Genomic DNA, 6,000 nt, shown 5'->3' with positions numbered 1-6,000 from the left:
CGAATTAAGACAGAAAAATAAAAATAGAAAGAAAATGTTTTTTGACATAGCATACATCATTAAAGCATTTATTATAACGAGTTTATGACTTATTTTATTCTTATCTAAAATTTACTAGTTATTTAAAAAAATAAAACTTAGCTAATGTTTTGTGAAAGGTATCTGTATTGTGACCTATCATTTACTAATAAAGTGCTCCAATAGATACACTAATTTAGAAACTTTGAATTAGTTTCATTAATTTTTGTGCAAATATTTATAATTTATTACAGTAGCATTACGTTGTTAAACGGATAACAAATAAAAACCTTCAACAAATATTAAGGTTCATCGATTGATTTTTCATTCATATTTGATTAACTGCCAGTTTCTAGAATAATTGACTAAGACTTACTAATCCTGATTAAATACTGAACCCCCATTGGTCGTCTCTTGCGTCATCGACTGGCATTGACCAATTTTTATTAAAATTTCAAAAACTGAAGGTTTAACAGTCAGAAGAAGTAACAGAATTATATTTAACATTGCTTTAGTGTTTCATTAAGAGCACTTTTGAAGTACCATTTCACGACCTCATTACACGAATATGTGCTTCGAATCTTGCAAATGGACTTCATATTTTTTGTTTTTATTATTTACTAATGATCTGCAATAAAAAAGTTATAATTATTATATTATAATATCACTTCTACCCGACAAATTGAGCGAAGCAGATAATGAATAAAAAAAGTTGTTAATATTATCTTAAAATAAAATTAATTACTTTTTAAAATTTTAAATTCATACTAGCATCGCACTGTTAATTAATTGATATTTATATAAACGGAATTTTATATAAAATGAAAATTTTAACTATAAATAACAGCCTTTATAACATTGGCACATGCATTAACGCACCGGACCGAGTCAATGATTGAAGCCAAATTATTCGTCAATACATTGCAACGTAAACGTCAATCGTTACTCGCTGAAGCAAATATCAGAAAAATAATTTATACGAGGTCTTTTTAAAAATTCAACAAATACGTAAAACGGAATACATGACGAAACGCCGTTAACGTATCCGTAATATTTTAATGAATTTACATTATATATTATAAAAATGCTTAAAACAGTTTTTTTTTTTTTTATAGAATAGGAAGGCGGACGAGCATATGGGCCACCCGATGGTAAGTGGTCACCAACGCTCTTAGACATTGGCATTGTAAGAAATGTCAACCATCGCTTACATATCCAATGCGCCACCAACCTTGGGAACTAAGATTTTATGTCCCTTGTGCCTGTAATTACACTGGCTCACTCACCCTTCAAACCGGAACACAACAATATCAAGTATTGCTGTTTTGCGGTAGAATATCTGATGAGTGGGTGGTACCTACCCAGACGAGCTTGCACAAAGCCCTACCACCAGTAAACATTCCATTCTGTGATAACTATACATAATTATGGATATAATACTTAGTACGTAGTCTATACTAATATTATAAAGAGGTAAAGTTTGTGAGGTTGTAGGGGATAATCTCTGGATCTACTGAAACGATTTTGAAAATTATTTTACCAATAGCAAACCACATTATTCGTGAGTGTCATATGTTAACCCGATTTCTTTTTTTTTTTGTTGACTTTTGCCAGTCAGGATAAAAATCATAGCACTCAGTACTAACCGAACCACAATCATAATTTCGTCCCAAGTAAAAATGTTTACCGTCCAACGAAGTATGCACGGGTCAGCTAGTCTTAAATAAATACAAATAAAAATTAAAAATAGTTACTGTACAAATCGTAACTGTGTGGAATGGTAGCAAGAATGCTATCAGCATTTCCCCATTAAATTGCAATTCCGATCCTCTGTGCGAAAAATGAACAAGCCCTCCTGTCACCAGAGGCAATAAGACTAATATTTTTGATGAAACTTTTTGCACTATTATTCCAAGGTACAAGCGTTTCAACTGCAAACGGACCAAAAGTATAACGGAACATAAGTAATTTGTACGTAGTTGTATTTAATACGAAGAAACTTAATATGGAATATTTAAATTATAAACATAAAAAAACTACTATTGTTAATAACAATTGCATTTATCACGTAGTACATTGTTAGACAAAATATGTACAATATTTTTTTAACACACGCGTTTAATATAAATATTACAAAATTATATAACAGAAAATAAAAATTGTACTCGTTGGTAGGGTTTTACTACACTATTACACTTAATTACTTACATTCACTTTAATTTTACTTCTAAAATTCCAGTAATAACCTCGCCTAAATTCAAAACGCCATTTTTCGCGAATCTATAATGAATAGAATAGTAGCGCATTGGCGATGTAAGAAATGGTATTATTCTTGTAGTGTGTATGTCTGTGGGTGGTGGCGACCATTTGGCTGTCTCATAATGCGGAACGAAAGTACGGTGAGCCACCACTTATATATGTAAACCGTAGACAGAACCTAATAAATCAATAATAAATAAACGCGTGGAAAAATATGCAGGGCGATGCTTTATGCATATTATATATTATTATATGATCGAAGCACTTTACTGTATGGGCAAATAGATCGATTGGCGAATGTTTTTACCTTATTGATTATAAAATGCTCAGGATAAAATATTTATTTTAGCTGTTGGATGGCGGAGCGTGCAATAGTGAAAAATAACAGTATAGTTAAAGTAAAACACTAATGTAAAAGAATGTATGTACCTTTGTTATCAGTGTTTCAGGAAATGCTTTTGTCTAGTGTATTTTTTGTATCTAAAGCAGGAAAGGTAGGCTATATAAAGTCGGGTTGGATCAAAAAGTGATTCCATGCAATGTATTCTGATGCCAGTCGACCTGTGATATCCGTGACCCATCAGGATAGGTGATGGAATCACGAGACTACTTAACCCCATAATAAAAGAAAGACAGTCCTAGGGACTCAGGCTGTCTCCTCCTATTAGATAAAGAGTAAAAAAGAGTAGGAAGCTGCAATGTAATAATGGCAAGAGTATTGAGCTTTCATCCGTTGATCGTAAGCTAATAGGCTGGGGTTTAAGCCCTGTAAGTCTAGCAGATAGGCAGATTGACTTAGTAGTGGCTTGAAAAACCTGTTACGTATGCCTTTGTTTTAAATAATAATGTATTCAATAAATACCACTGGATTTTTTCTTTGACCGGAGGAATCCTGCCATAAACACCATTAGACGAGGGATTGCCACCTCGCCTCTCTTTCGACATACAAACCAAATATAAAAAGATCCTCCAGACCGATTTCGGCCACGGTGGCCAATCTCAAAAGAGTTTAGCCAACTGCGCAGGCGATATTATAGTACACAAGTGTGTGCACAAACACAGGTGCTCTATCTATTCCGTAGCTTTCATAATCCGATGGGACGGTAATCCCACACACCGAAAAGAGTTCAGGCGCCGGACCAACGGCTTTATGTGCATTCCGAGGCATAGCAGTGTAAACACTTCCAACTGCCAGAACCCGGGCTGCTACTGAGAATTTTATCTTCAAAAAACCTGACCTGGGAACCGAACCTAGAAACTTCGGGCAGCGGCCTTATATCTAGCAAATAGACCAATGAATGAGATGGGCAAACTTTTTAATTGCAGACGAAATCTCAAGGTCTCTCAGGATCTCAAAAATACTTACTACTACTAGAAGATCCTGTCAACTAAAGCGGTCACATGAGATTAAGTCGAGCATCTCCCTGAAAGTGACGAAACGCCTTCAACAATTTTCCATTTGAGATTAGGAGGTAATCCAATACAAAAATATGCATTTCAGAGGCCTCACTAAGAGGTCCTTATTTTCTGAATGGTAAAATCATTTTGTGTTAATTTGTATTATTTTCACTAATCTTTTCGTTAGTAAATATTTATACAAATAAGATAACTTTTCATACACATTTAAAGGCTCATTATTAATTAATGGACTGTAATGTAATAGTTATCTTATTAAGTTTTGCATTATTAAGGTCGATTTGAAGATCTTACTTTTTCCGAATGTACATTGATTAGCGAAAGTGGTGATTGCAATGCGTCACATTGTGTGGACTAGTAAATTATGAGCCGTGCTGTATTGTGATTTAGAGCTCTATACTCATTTAAATATGTAGTAACTCTTTGAAATTACAACTGCAAAATATCTCGTGGATCAAACCAAATTAGGCATTACTATTATAGGCAACTTTATATGCATAGACAGCCATTTGAAGAATAATAATTTCATAAATGGATATTCATATTTAAATGGGTTCCGACAGAACTTATATTAGAGGACTTAAGATAGCTAATTGAGTAAATCCAGTCGCCAAGTGCACAGCCAGTGCTTTGCGCATATACAAAACTGATATCGCAGTTATACTATAATGTTACGGCTCTGATATTTTAACTGATGTTTAAGTATAAAAATATTTTTTGATAATTATTTTGCTACCTATTCATTTAATGCAATATACCGTATAATTTATACCGTATAATTACAATATTAGACAACTAAATAAAAGTCGCCCAGCTTATAACATAGCCAAGTCAATCAATGGTTTTATTTACATAAAATAAAAAAATATGTTTTACATAAATAAAATGTATAAGTTTCTTCTTAAATCTAAGATGCTAACCTACTGTGGAAATTAGGTTGCCATTTTGAATTTAGATTACCAGTGATCAGCCCTAAATGTAAGAGCATTTAATTTTCTGGCTGGAATTTATACAAAGTTATGTACTGGGCTACTATAAGCATAATGGTAATAATATCAAGCAGTAAACTTAGTTCATTTAGACTATTATTTAGACCTATTTTATAAGGCATAAGGGTCTGGAGCTAGCGTTTGTTATGACACGTTTTAGAACTTTGGGAACCTTTATATGTTTCTATGTATGTTTCTATAACGCGATTATCCAGTTTATATTATAACTCTGGTCATCTTCATGTTAATAAGCACAAGACAAACGAAAAGACGAAAAAAATATTCACGGCATTCGCAAATTCATGCCCACACACGTATTTCTTTCCTTTCTATAAACGTAGAATGTTCACGGGGAAAAAGTGATACCAGGGTTTTTTTGCTTATATTTTTTATCTTGTAATTATTGATATTATTGGAACATAAAAAATACCATTTCATTGAACTGTAGTTTTTGTACAATATTTTAGAATTAAATTAGATACCAGAATTTATATTTATCTTATGATTTATGCATCTACATTGCGTTTATCTTTCATGTTTGGCTTTTCTTCACGATTTCCAGAATATTTCCTTGTACGCACTAATTATCATTGACCTCAAAAGGTTTATCCATCTCAACTGAATTATTTATTATTTTAAAATATCCATCGTTCATGAACAGATTCAAAAGACATATATTTTGAATACTGACACTAAGAAAGTATCACATATACAGAATATAATACAATGTAACTATCATATTTTATATACAACAAAATATTTGTCTCGATTTTATTTCGAGACCCGAATGCAAAATACTTTTTTTTTACAATTGGCCGAATCAGTAATAACATTATTAAATTATTTTAAATAAAATCAGCAGTATATTTTAATAAAAACTCATTTCATAACTGAATCGTGAATCGTGTTGCTTTAAATGTTTTTTTTTTTTGTATTATTTTTGATTGAAAGTGTGTAGACATATGCAAATGTATCTGATAGTAAGAGGTCCCCACCGCTATTATACATTGGCACAACAATACTAAGTATTGCTGTTTGGCGGTAGAATATAGTGAGTGGATTGTACCCATCCAGACGAGTTTGCACAAAGCCAAGTATAAACTAATAAACAGCATAACATTTTTGAATTTCAGTTGGAACACTAGTAAACAATATTCACTCTCAATATTGATGTCAATGGGCAATGCGGACCACTTAGCATCAGGTGACCTCTGTGCCCATCTGCCTTCCTTCAATAAATAATTACATAACAAAGCTTATTTAAATATTATCGTATGATATTAAGAAAAGTATATCAAATACAAATATTTACGAAACT

This window comes from Nymphalis io, chromosome Z, assembly GCF_905147045.1.
Source record: "Nymphalis io chromosome Z, ilAglIoxx1.1, whole genome shotgun sequence".
NCBI lineage: Eukaryota > Metazoa > Arthropoda > Insecta > Lepidoptera > Nymphalidae > Nymphalis > Nymphalis io.
The sequence above is the reverse complement of the archived record's forward strand: the minus strand, read 5'-3'. Positions refer to the sequence as shown.